Here is a 12,354-nt window from a genome sequence, read left to right as displayed (position 1 = left end):
ACCCTCTGCCTGCTGCCACTAAGCCAGTTTTTTATCCAATGTGCCAAGGCACCCTGGATTCCATGGGCTCTTACCTTCTTGACCAGTCTCCTGTGCGGGACTTTATCGAAGGCCTTACTGAAATCCATGTATACCACATCCACTGCGTTGCCCTCATCCACACACCTAGTCACCCCCTCAAAAAATTCAATCAAATTAGTCAGACATGATCTTCCCTTGACAAAGCCATGTTGACTATCCCTGATTAATCCTTGCCTCGCCAAGTGGAGACTGATTTTGTCCCTCAGAATTTTTTCCAATAATTTTCCCACCACTGATATTAGGCTCACTGGCCTGTAGTTCCCCGGTTTTTCCCTACTTCCCTTCTTGAATAATGGAACTACATTAGCGGTTCTCCAGTCCTCTGGCACATCCCCTGTGGCCAGAGAATTCTGAATATGTGTGTTGGAGCCCCCGCAATCTCTTCCTTTGCCTCACACAGCAGCCTGGGATACATTTCGTCCGGGCCTGGGGATTTATCCATTTTTAGGCCTGCTAAAACCGCCAATACCTCCTCCCTCTCGATGTTAATGTGTTCGAGCATATCACAGTCCCCCCGCCCTATTTCTATGTCTACATCGTCCCTCTCCATAGTGAAAACAGATGTAAAAAATTCATTTAGAACCCCTCCTACATCTTCCGGCTCCACATACAGATTGCCACTTTTGTCCCTAATGGGCCCTATTTTTCCCTAGTTATCCTCTTACCCTTAATATACTTATAAAACATCTTAGGATTTTCCTTTATTTTGCTCGCCAGTGTTATTTCATGGCCCCTCCTTGATCTCCTAATTTCTTTTTTAAGTATCCCCCTGCACTTTTTGAATTCCTCTAGGGCTTCCTCCGTCTTTAGCCTTTTGTATCTGCCAAAAGCCCTCCTTTTTTTTCTAATCCATTCTCGTATATCCCCTGACATCCAAGGTTCCCTGTGGTTTTTGGAACCACCCTTGACCTTTACGGGAACATGTTGCCATTGTATGATCTCAATCTCCCTTCTGAAAGCCTCCCATTGCTCCGATGCGGATTTTCCTACAAGTAGCTGATCCCAGTCCATTTTGGCCAGATCCTGCCTTATCCTATTAAAATCGGCCTTCCCCCAATTTAGAACCTTTATTTCCGGCCGCCTCGAAGGCCGCCTTGGAGAATGCTTACCCGAAGATTGGAGGCTGAATGTCCTTGACTACTGAAGTGTTCCCCGACTGGGAGGGAACACTCCTGCCTGGCGATTCTTGTGTGGTGTCCGTTCATCCGTTGTCGCAGTGTCTGCATGGTCTCGCCGATGTACCATGCTCTGGGGCATCCTTTCCTGCAATGTATGAGGTAGACAACATTGGCCGAGTCACATGAGTATGTACCATGTACCTGGTGGGTTGTAGGGGGTTTCTCTTGCTCGTTCTGGTCTCCTGCCAGGTTTCGTGCAATAATTACCCTTGAGTGGTTCGACCCACTCCCCCTACGGTTCTAGACCTTGGACTCAGATGCAGAGAACAGTAGTGCAGAGAAAGAACTCAATAGACCAGGTTGAATAGCATGAAATGGATGCTTTTATTTTTTTAAACAGTTTGAAGCATTACAAAATACATGTCATAGGCACAGATTAAAGTTACTACAATCATACACAAATTTATGAACTTAACTCTATGGAAATGGGGAACACACGGCACATCGTAAAAGGGGAAACACATTACGAATACCCTTAACTCCCTCCCCTATACCTAAACTAAGTTTCGACCTGGGGAACTTGGGATCATGCTCACCACTCTCGAAATCGCGAAAAAAAGGGGGTTCGCAGCCTTTTGGCACCGCTTTTTGTCGTCACGTGGATTTGGAAGCTCCTGGCGCAGTCGATATTTTCTCTCCCTCGAGGCGGTGGGGTAGACACAGCCTCGATGAGCGCTCGTCAAGGTTGAGATCCACTATTTGGATTCATGGAGCAGACTTAGATGCAGGCTGCTGAAGAAGTGCATGCACATGGGAGAATCTTTTGGCCTGGATCGCCGGTCCTCCAGAGGGTTTCTTCTCCGTCAGCCTGGGTCATCGATGATCTCCCGACCTCAGTACCCGGGCCACCCTCATCGTCTTCTCGTCGTGGCCGAGCCTTGTTTGGCTGAACACCGACCACGTTGTCTTTTCACCGAAACCGTCCGTCTTTAAAAAGACGAAAACGTTTTCATCGATTCTGCATCTGCTGAAGTGGAAGAGGCGCCGATTCTGGCACCGTCTGTCCTTCGTTCGTTCCTTGTAGAAGAAGTTCTTGAAGAAAATGCAAGTCTGAAGTCATCCAAGAAGAAGAAGCAGCCGCCGTCCAGTCAAGTGAAGTTTTTGATGGACTTTCAATCCATAGTTATACTCTTTTGGGACAGTCTTATCTCCCGCCAAATCATAGTCCTGTCTTTGTATTAATTTTGGCGGGCAGAAATCTCTGCAGGGGCGCTTTGTCTTGTAACGGAGCCTGTGATAACTTAAACTGGCCTTCCTGGCCGATAATGTCTTTTAATGTCTTTTTCATTGTCACCGCGGCTCGGTTCGCATATTGATCGGTCCGGAGATTTTCCTTGATGGCTGCTAAACGGTTTTTCCTTTGTCCAATAAATGGGTATAAGTGTTTTTGCATTGTCCGCCCATATCTTGATGGGCCACATCCTGTACTTAGAATCCATTGAATATGTATGCTGTTTCTCTGAGTTTCAGTTCCCAGATACTGGCTTTCGCGGGCTTACTGTCTTCAATCCACAAGCCTGTCTGGCTTGCAGTAACAGAAATAAAATGGCTCAGAAACTGATCACGGGGCCTGGCGGTCATTTTGTATGCCCTTTTATCAAAGGTTTTTCTGTGCAAGCTTACTTTGGTCAATAAAAAGTCTTATTTCATCCAGTTCTCTTGCGTGATTTTTGCTGAAAATTTCGAATCTTACACGTGGTGTCCTCACGTGTGATGATGGTATCTGTGTTGATGATCTGGCATGTCTTGCAGAGGTTGCCGTGGCAGGGTTGTGTGGTGTCGTGCTCGCTGTTCTCCTGAAAGCTGGGTAATTTGCTGCGAATTATGGTCTGTTTGAGGTTAGGCGGCTGTTTGAAGGCGAGTAGTGGAAAGTGGGGATGGCCTTAGCGGGGTGTTCATCGTCATCGATGACATGTTGAAGGCTGCGAAGAAAATGACGTAGTTTCTCCTCTCCGGGGAAGTACTGAACGACGAATGGTACTCTGTTGGTTGTGTCCCGTGTTTGTCTTCTGAGGAGGTCTATGCGATTTTTTGCTGTGGCCCGTCGGAACTGTCAATCGACGAGTCGAGCGTCATATCCCTTTATTACGAGGGCATCTTTCAGCGTCTGTAGGTGTCCATCGCGTTCCTCCTCATCTGAGCAGATCCTGTGTATTCGCAGGGCTTGTCCATAGGGGATGGCTTCTTTAACGTGACTAGGGTGGAAGCTGGAGAAGTGGAGCATCCTGAGGTTGTCTGTGGGCTTGCGGTAGAGTGAAGTGCTGCGGTGTCTGTCTTTGATGGAGATTCGTGTGTCCAAGAATGAAACCGATTCTGAGGAGTAGTCCATGGTGAGTTTGATTGTGGGATGGAACTTATTGATGTTATCGTGTAGTCTTTTCAGTGATTCTTCGCCGTGGGTCCATAGGAAGAAAATGTCGTCGATGTATCTGGTGTATAGCGTTGGTTGGAGGTCCTGTGCAGTGACTAAGTCTTGCTCGAACTTGTGCATGAAGATGTTGGCATATTGGGGTGCGAATTTGGTCCCCATGGCTGTTCCGTGTGTTAGGGTGAAGAACTGGTTGTCGAAGGTGAAGACATTGTGGTCAAGGATGAAGCGCTGGAGTTGTAGGATGGCGTCTGGAGATTGGCTGTTGTTGGTGTTGAGTACTGAGGCTGTCGCAGCGATGCCGTCATCGTGGGGGACACTGGTGTAGAGTGCCGAGACGTCCATCGTGGCGAGGAGTGTTCCTGGTTCAATTGGTCCGTGGGTGCTGAGTTTCTGTAAGAAGTCTGTAGTGTCACGACAGAAGCTGGGGGTTCCCTGTACCGATGGGTTTCAGGAAGCCCTCGACGTATCCAGAGAGGTTCTCACACAGGGTTCCGTTGCCTGATACGATAGGACAACCGGGTGTGTTGGCTTAGTGTATCTTTGGGAGGCAGTAGAAGTCTCCCACGCTGGGAGTACGTAGGATGAGAGCACGTAGGATGCTTTGAAGGTCTGGATCGAAGGTCTTGATCAGTCTATTGAGTTGGCGGGTGTGTTCTTTAGTCGGATCTGCGGGTAACTGTCTGTAGTGATCCTGGTTGTCCAGTTGTCGGTATGCTTCTTTGCAATAGTCCATTCTGCTCTGTATGACGATGGCTCCTCCTTTGTCTACTGGTTTAATGATGATGTTGCGGTTTTGCATTTACAGAGATGCAAGAAAGCAGACAAGATCCCGAAAGGACAACAGATCTCGAACCCTCTCAAGTTGACCTACAACACAGACTATGCTGAGAGACTCTGCCGTCGTACCTCTCGCACACTCCTCAACCATCTCGTACACCAGCTCTACAGCAGACGCCGCAACCTCGAAACCAAGATAGAGTCCATATTCTCAGCCTGTGCTCAGGACACAGCTGACCAGCTACGAGATACCGCCAAACAGACGAGGCAACGGAACTACACTGCCTACATGCACACCAAGAACAGGAAGCTTGAGAAACTCGGCATCACCACCAGCAGCAACCAAGCCTCCCCCGGTACCACGGATGAAACCACAGGGAAGTCCATCGTCAACTTGTCCGACCATACCCTTCAACCAGATGAAATTGAAGTTCTCAGCCGAGGGCTCAATTTCAGCTCCACCACCAAAATGGACCCCATCGGTCTCGCGGCAGACACAGAGGAATTCATCAGGAGAATGAGGCTCCGGGAATTCTTCCACAAATCCCAAGATGTCAGCAGTGAACCCAATGAGACAACCAATGATCCGGAACAGCAGACAGAGGGATCTGCAGTGCAGCAACCGAAGAAGAAAGAGTCAAATTGGACCCCTCCGGAGGGCCGCTGCCCTAAGCTTGACATGTATGCTCAAGCTGTCAGGAGATGCATCAATGCCAGATTCATCAGCTGCACTCACAAGACAGTCCAGAATGTCACCCGAGCACAACGCAACGCCATCCACGCTCTCAAGACCAACCGCAACATCGTCATCAAACCAGCAGACAAAGGAGGAGCCATCGTCATACAGAGCAGAACGGACTATTGCAAAGAAGCATACCGACAACTGGACAACCAGGAACACTGCAGACAGTTACCCACAGATCCGACCAAAGAACACACCCGCCAACTCAACAGACTGATCAAGACCTTCGATCCAGACCTTCAAAGCATCCTACGTGCTCTCATCCCATGTACTCCCTGCGTGGGAGACTTCTACTGCCTCCCAAAGATACACAAAGCCAACACACTCAGACGACCTATCATATCAGGCAATGGAACCCTGTGTGAGAACCTCTCTGGATATGTCGAGGGCATCCTGAAACCTAGTGTACAGGGAACCCCCAGCTTCTGTCATGACACTACAGACTTCTTACAGAAACACAGCACCCACGGACCAATTGAACCAGGAACACTCCTCCCCATGATGGACGTCTCGGCACTCTGCACCAGATCCCCCACGATGACGGCATCACTGTGACAGCCTCAGTACTCAACACCAACAACATCCAATCTCCAGACGCCATCCTACAACTCATCTGCTTCATCCTTGACCACAATGTCTTCACCTTCGACAACCAGTTCTTCACCCAAACACACGGAACAGCCATGGGGACCAAATTCGCACCCCAATACGCCAACATCTTCATGCACAAGTTCGAGCAAGACTTCTTCACTGTGCAGGACCTCCAACCAACGCTATACATCAGATACATCAACGACATTTTCTTCCTATGGACCCACGGCAAAGAATCACTGAAAAGACTACACGATAACATCAACAAGTTCCATCCCACCATCAAACTCAATTTGGACTACTCCTCAGAATCGGTTTCATTCTTGGACACATGAATCTCCATCAAAGATGGACACCTCAGCACTTCACTCTATCACAAGCCCACGGACAACCTCAGGATGCTCCACCTCTCCAGCTTCCACACTAATCACGTTAAAGAAGCCATCCCCTATGGACAAGCCCTGCGAATACACAGGATCTGCTCAGACGAGGAGGAACGCGATGGACACCGACAGACGCTGAAAGACGTCCTCGTAAGAACGGGATATGACGCTCGACTCGTCGATCGACAGTTCTGACGGGCCACAGCAAAAAATCGCATGGACCTCCTCAGAAGACAAACATGGGACACAACCAACAGAGTACCCTTCGTCGTCCAGTACTTCCCCGGAGCGGAGAAACTACACCATGTTCTTCGCAGCCTTCAACATGTCATCGATGCCGATGAACACCTTGCTAAGGCCATCCCCACACCTCTATTACTGGCCTTCAAACAGCCGCCTAACCTCAAACAGACCATCGTTCACAGCAAATTACCCAGCTTTCAGGAGAGCAGCGAACACGACACCACACAACCCTGCCACGGCAACCTCTGCAAGACATGCCAGATCATCAACACAGATACCATTATCACACGTGAGGACACCACCCACCAGGTACATGGTACATACTCATGTGACTCGGCCAACGTTGTCTACCTCATACTTTGCAGGAAAGGATGCCCCGGAGCATGGTACATCGGCGAGACCATGCAGACACTGCGACAATGGATGAACGGACACCGCACAACAATTGCCAGGCAGGAGTGTTCCCTCCCAGTCGGGGAACACTTCAGCAGTCAAGGACATTCAGCCTCCGATCTTCGGGTAAGTATTCTCCAAGGCGGCCTTCGAGACACACGACAACGCAAAATCGTCGAGCAGAAACTGATAGCCAAGTTCCGCACTCATGAGGACGGCCTCAACCGCGATCTTGGGTTCATGTCACGCTACATGTAACCCCATCTGATGTAGGCTCACCCAGACTCGAGTCGTCATTGGCTTATTCTCTCTACACAGATGCGGCCAGACCTGCTGTGATTTCCAGCAAAATAAAAATGTTTTTTTGTCTGTTTTATGTTTTTCATACAGACCCCAGCATCTGCAACATTTGACCCCTTGTGACCCCACCTCATTGTTCTTTGATGTAATGTTTTCCTGACTAACCTGTTTGGACACCATTCACACCTTTGATCGCTGTGATTATCTCTCTGCCGAGGTGTGATAAATGGCAGTTAGAAAGATTATCTGTAATCATCTGGCATTATTCTCTGACTATATAAGTTGTGTCTTTATGCACCTCTCCACTTCACCTGACGAAGGAGCAGCGCTCCGAAAGCTTGTGATTTCAAATAAAACTGTTGGACTATAACCTGGTGTTGTGTGACTTCTTACATTTGTCCACCCCAGTCCAACTCCGGCATCTCCACACCATGGCTACAATCGACACCACAAACTGTCGGCTCAAAGTGGAGAGTATTATGTCCGTGTATAATTGAGACACGGACTGCAGGAGTTGATTATAACAAGTCTTTACTGAATGGAGACAATTTGGGAACTGAAACTACAGAAGTCTGCTAGGGCCTTTTATACATGGGCGGTCACTGCCGGTACTGCAGTCTGAGACCAGTTATTCCCTTAAAGGTACATACACAACAATTCCTCCCCTTTTAGATAAACAGTACATAACATTCATTTAACAACTAAATAATAACTAATTACAATTACAATTACAGTTGCTAGATACATTGGTTGAAGTTAAGCAATTATAAGTTCAGTCTTTGAGGAGGCTTCCTGATTCTGTCTGGATAACGCCTCTTTGGGATATCAGGTTCTTCTGGCAAGGTTGCGTCGGGATCAATGTCGTTGTTTGGTTCGTCTGCTTCCAACATCACCGATTCTGTGGTAGATGCAATTGGTACTTCGGTTTCATCGCCAGGTGTATCAGATCGTGGTGTGGAGTTGACGTTTTCCAATGACTCTAGAATCTGGTCAGCATGGCGTCTTACAATGCTCTCTCCAACGTCCATGGTATACATTAGAGGTCCTTGCCGTGTACAGATCGTTCCTGGCTGCCATTTCTCTGTGCGGTAGTCCCGGGCCAAAACTGGTTGACCTATCTTAAAACTCCTGGTCGGCCTTTCATTCATATTCTGAAACTGCCTGTTCTCCACATCTCTTCTGACGTTTGGCTTAACCAAATCCAAGCGGCATCGTAGTCTTCGATTGAAGAACATCATGGCTGGAGTTTGGTTGGTAACCGCATATGTCGCATTCCGGTAGGCAAACAAGAAGTTATCCACCTTGTGTTGTAGGGGTATATCTTCATTACACATTGCCTTGATAGCCTTCTTGAATGTTTGAACAAACCTCTCAGCCAATCCATTAGTGGCTGGATGATATGGGGCGGATGTGTAATGCTTAACACCATTGTTCTTTAAGAACCTCCAGAACTCTTCAGACAAACTGTGGTCCATTGTCAGAGCAAATCTGTTCAGGCAGCCCATTCCTGGTGAATATGGTTTGTAAGACTGTGATAGTTTTTTCTGTGGTGGTTGAGGACATTTTTATTACCTCTGGCCACTTGGAATGTGCATCCACCGCAATTAAAAACATCGAGTCCATAAAGGGACCAGCAAAATCAATGTGCACCCTTTGCCATGGAGATGAGGGCCACTCCCATGGATGTAGAGGGGCTAGTGGTGGGGCGTTTTGGACCTTCTGGCATCCTGTACAGCTCTTGGTCATCTCTTCGATTTCTCTATTGATTCCCGGCCACCACACAAACACTCTGGCTAAGTTTTTCATTTTTACCCCTCCCAGATGACCCTCATGAAGCTCATTGAGCACTCTATCCTTCAATTTGGGTGGAATTACTACTCTGGATCAACACATCAAGGTTCTTCTGCACACTGACAGCTGTTCTCTTCTCGGCGAGAACGCTGGCAGCAGTGGTTCGACATGTGCTGGCCATCCCTTCACCGTTAAATCATAGACCCAGGAGAGTGTCAGGTCATTTCCTGTTTCCTTTTCTATGTTTGCATTCGTCACAGGGAGACATTCGACTATAGTCGAGTGGAATAACTCCACTGGATCCACTGCCAGTTCTTCTTCCACCATCGGCAACAGTAGGCGTGACAATCCATCAGCATTCCCATGCTGCTTAGTTCCTTTGTACTCGATGTCATATTGGTGTGCCCCTAGGAAAAGGGACCACCTCTGTAGCCGTTGTGCCGTCATTATCGGTACGCCCTTCTGAGGGTTGAAAATGGAGACGAGAGGTTGATGATCAGTTAGTAGAGTAAATTTCTGACCGTGCAGGTAGTGATTGAACTTCTTCACCCCCCACACCAGGCTGAGGGCCTCTCTGTCAATCTGGGCGTAGTTACGCTCGGCTGAAGTTAACGAGCGTGACGCAAAAGCTATCGGCCGCTCTGAACCATCAAGGAATTTATGTGACAGTACCGCCCCAATGCCGTAGGGAGACGCATCACACGCCAGTCTTATCGGTAGTGATGGGTTGTAGTGAGCCAATATTTCTCTTGAAGTGATTAGGTCCTTACTCTTCTGAAAGGCCCGCTTACATTCATCGCTCCATTTCCATGCTACTCCCGTTCGTAGTAGGGCGTTCAGTGGATGCAGAATTGTCGACAAATTTGGCAAAAACTTATGGTCGTAATTCACCAATCCGAGGAATGACCTCAGTTGCGACACATTTTCAGGCGCTGGAGCCTTAACTAACGTGTCAATTTTGTCAGGGGACTTATGCAACCCCTCTTCATCAATCACGTGGCCACAATAGGTTATCTGTTTCTTAAATAACTCGCACTTAGGGCGATTGGCTCATAGCCCATGTTCACGTAGTCTAGTGAGCACCTGCTCGAGGTTGGCAAGGTGTTCACTGTCATCTTCACCTGTCACTAGGATGTCGTCCAAGTAACACTGAGTCCCCGGAATCCCTTGCAGGACTTGTTCCATCGCTCTTTGCCATATCGCCGGAGCTGATGCTACACCGAATACCAGTCGATTATGCTGGTAAAGACCTTTGTGAGTGTTTATCGTGAGATACTTCCTAGAGGATTCTTCAACCTCCATCTGCAAATATGCTTGTGCTAGGTCAATTTTTGTAAAACGCTTCCCTGCAGATAGTGAGGCGAAGATATCTTCTATCCTTGGAAGAGGATATTGTACTGTGTGAAGGACTGGGTTCACCTTCACCTTGAAGTCCCCACAGATGCGAACCTTCCTTGGCTCCTCAGACTTATTGTTTAACGTTTTCTTCATGACAGGAATGATGGGTGTCGCCCACTCGCTCCAGTCTACCTTAGATAACACGCCTGCCATCTCCAGATTCTCCAGCTCTGCCTCGACGGCTGGGCGAATTGCATATGGTACCGGTCTTGCTTTGAAAAACTGGAATTGCATTCTCCTCTATTTTTATCGAGGTGGTTACGCCTTTAAGAGTGCCCAGTTCTTGTTGAAATACCTCTTTGACGTCAGCTAAGATTGTTGACAATCGTCCAGGAGTGACGTCGTCATCCTTTTTACCAGCCACCGTCAGTGCCTGAATGGAGTGCCAGTCTAAACTTATCTTTCTGATCCATTCACATCCCAATAACGGTGGTCCACCATCTTGCAGAATGTAGAGATACAATTTCCGTATTTTCTTGCCGTTGTATTCGACAGGCACCCTTATTTTTCCTCTGGGGTATACTTTTTGCCCTGTATATGTCCTCTAGACAATGGATGTCTCTCTCAAGGGTATGTGTGAGAATAGCCGCTCATAGTCTTGCCGATTCATGACGGTTAGAGCTGATCCTGTATCCAATTCCATTGTGACTTGGGACCCTGCTATCGTGAGGGTGACCCAAATGGTTCGGTGATCCTCTTTTGCAATTACGTTGTGAAGTTTGAGACAGCTTAGTCGATTATGCTGGTAAAGACCTTTGTGAGGTTGTGAAGGGGTCGGATCGGGTGGATGCGGGGAAGATGTTCCCGATGATGGGTGAAACTAGAACTAGGGGGCATAGTCTTGGAATAAGGGGCTGCTCTTTCAAAACTGAGATGAGGAGGAACTACTTCACTCAGAGGGTGATAGGTCCATGGAATATGCTGCCCCAAAAAGCTGTAGAAGCTACATCATTACATAAATTTAAAACAGTATTAGACAGTTTCCTAGAAGTAAAGGGAATTAAGGGTTACGGGGAGCGGGCAGGAATTTGGACATGAGTCTAGGTTCGGATCGGTCATGGCCCTGTGGGTAGCGGAGCGGGCCCAGGGGCCGTGTAGCCTGATCCTGCTCCTATTTCGTGTGTCTAATTCTGTTAGATTCAGGAGATGGTTCTGTGATAGTGGATTGGCAGTTAGGATCAGATCAGCCATGATCTTATTGAATGGCGGAGCAGGCTCGAGGGGCCGATTGGCCTACTCCTGCTCCTATTTCTTATGTTCTTATGTTCTTATGTTCTTATGTTCCCGGGTTCACTATCGCTCATCTGGTCTTCGGAACTACTGTCCGTCATCTTTTGTACTTTCCTGTACGGTTCCTTAGTAGCCTTTTTGTTGTCATTGGTCTTCTTCCCAGACCTGCAAACTCGTGCAATGTGTCCCATCTTTCCGCATTGCCTGCATATTTTGTCCTTGGACCAGCAGTCCTACTGGTCATGGTTTGTTCTGCCGTAGCGATAACATTTTGCAAATCCCCGTGTCATTTCGTGGGTGCCGTATTCCTGTGGCTTTTGTTGTATTTCCGCAGCTCCCCTTGCTGCTGCTTTGTATGATACTGCCACGCTGAAAGCCTTATCTAGCGTCAGCTCTTTCTCTGAGAGTAACCTCTTCTGGGTTCCTTCACTCAGGAGTCCACAGACAAATTTGTCCCGTAAGGTATCTGCCAGTCCTGCTCCGATCTGGCAGTGCTGTGATAGCTTGCGTAGTTCCGTAAGATAATCAGCATTGCTCTCATTTTTATGCTGATTTCTCCTGTGGAATTTAAATCTTTCTGCTATCAGCAGCGGTGTAGGATTTAGGTGTTCCTGTAGGATAGCAACAATTTCGTTAAAGCTCTTCGCCTTCGGTTTGGCTGGAGTAATCAGGTCCCACAATAGGCCGTACGTTCTTGCGCCCATTAAATTTAGCAATACCGATGCCTTTTTCTCATCGGCTATTTCGTTTGCCTCACAATATACCTCGACTCTTTCCACATACGTGGTCCAGTCTTCTATTGCATTATCAAAGGCAGTGATATCGCCAGTCTTTGGCATCTTGAAAATCTAAGATGGCGCCTCCCGCGCTTTGCCT

General features: G+C 47.9%; 1 pseudogene; it reads right to left on the bottom strand.

The window, feature by feature from the left end:
* Positions 1 to 1,282: 1,282 nt before the first annotated feature.
* Positions 1,283 to 3,972, bottom strand: LOC147124834 (uncharacterized; annotated as a pseudogene).
* Positions 3,973 to 12,354: the final 8,382 nt, after the last annotated feature.

Source organism: Somniosus microcephalus, chromosome 1 (genome assembly GCF_052327205.1).
Source record: "Somniosus microcephalus isolate GS21.2 chromosome 1, FLI_Smic_1.0, whole genome shotgun sequence".
Classification (NCBI taxonomy): domain Eukaryota; kingdom Metazoa; phylum Chordata; class Chondrichthyes; order Squaliformes; family Somniosidae; genus Somniosus; species Somniosus microcephalus.
Note: the sequence above shows the minus strand (reverse complement) of the source record. Positions and strands in the feature narration are given on the sequence as shown.